Below are 1,897 nucleotides of genomic sequence, written 5' to 3'. Positions count from 1 at the left end.
AATACATTGAAATTAATATTAGTTATAAATAAATCTAATCAATAACTAAAAGTAATAGATTAAAATTAATATTAATTAAAACTAATAATAATAAATAATAAATAATAATTGATATTAATATAATTGAAAAAAGTGTCAAAAAGCTACTCCAACTAGCGTTTCAATAAATTGGCTTATAACTTATAAGCTAGTTTATGTTCATTCAAAGGTGTACTCAAAAAATAAGTTATCTTATTGTCAAACAGTGTCTTACTTTAAAATATTTCTAGCCGATAAAAGATAGTATTTTGGGTTAAAATGATGTAGATAACTAACTTTTAAAAGTTCAGTGGTTTATATTGGTCTATAAAGTAATCACTTCATAAGATGTGTTCATAAAAGAGGGTTGAATACAATACAAACAGATTTTCACTTTTAATTATATATTTTATATTAAAACAAAAAATCTGATTGGTGACAAATTTGGTAATAGCTAAAAGAATGAGAAAGGAGGATACTCTTTCAGATCTGAAGGATAAGATAGTTCTTCAGATGATGATGTCAATTTTGCCTAAGAAACTATCACTTAGAAGTTATTTCAAAACGGGTGAATAGCATTTCATGACAAGGGTGCCCTTATATAATCACTATTGCATTGAATGTTACTATCCAACTTTAACGCGTGTTTTTATTTGATTTATTGATCCATGCATGCTTGTCACTACAACAAAATTAGGTTTGTATGAAGCCAAAAAATAAAACGTTCTATCTAAAGGCGTTACAATAAGTTTATATGATGTTTTTGGTCATTCTAACAAGTTTTAGGATACTTCTAATACAAAGCGTCGTAATAGCAATTTTATATAACACTTTTAAAGAAGCTCCTATAAAAACAAGCGTTCTATAAAAAGATGGATTTTTAGGACGCTTAATTTTTTTGACGTCATATAAATCTAGCTAATTTTGTTGTAGTGATAGTTTTTATTAATTGTTTGAAATTTATAATTTTTATTTTGTTGTTATTTTAATAATTGGTAATTTGATTGTATGTTAATAATCTCACATTAATCGAACTTAATTCTCTATAAATTGCGCGTGTATTTCAATTCCCAACCAAAAGATATGTGAATTTATTTTGATTTCCATTGATTTTCTTAAACTTGAGATTTTTAAACATTAAACTTTTTTGTGAATTTAATAATGTTTAAATAAATATAAAGATTTTTATTTAATATGTAATTTATTTTAAGAAATTTGATTTGATTTGTGATTAGACATATACAATATATTTTATATAATTTTTTTTAAAAATAGCATTAAATTTTAGAGCAGATTACACTTTTGGTCCCTATAGTTTGTTCAAAAAAACGGGTTAGTTCTTGATAACGGTGTTAACTAACTTGTCCAATGGAAGAACTACAAATGTTATGAAAATAAAAAGTTAAGAACCACTGGTGTAAATAGTTTATTTTAGAAACCAAATCCAAAATTTGAACAAACCAGAGGGATAAATCAGTATACGTGATTAGAGAATCTTATGAGCTGTTTACAAAACGCTTACTCGGGTAAGCGTTTACTAAGTCATATTACCTCATCGGATGAATATGGTAAGGACCAAGATTCTTTTCTGGTAAGAGCGGGATAAAGACCAAGAGTCTTACCCGGTAAGTGAGGGCGACGACTCTTACCATGGTAAGCACTTACCGGGTAAATTGTTGCATATGATGTCGTTTTGGTGGACTAAAATCTTACCCAATAAATATATAATAATGTTAAATTTTATTAGTAAACAATTACCGGATAGGTATTTAATAAACGGCCTGTTATTCATTAATTTATCCAAACAAGTTGAAGATTTTGACGGGCTAACAATTCCTTTAAAAATAGAAGAGAAACTTGAATTAGGTAAAAGTTTGTC

The sequence above is a fragment of the Cynara cardunculus genome, assembly GCF_001531365.2.
Source record: "Cynara cardunculus var. scolymus isolate 2C chromosome LG 2, CcrdV1, whole genome shotgun sequence".
NCBI classification, from domain to species: Eukaryota; Viridiplantae; Streptophyta; class Magnoliopsida; order Asterales; family Asteraceae; genus Cynara; species Cynara cardunculus.
The sequence above is the reverse complement of the archived record's forward strand: the minus strand, read 5'-3'. Positions refer to the sequence as shown.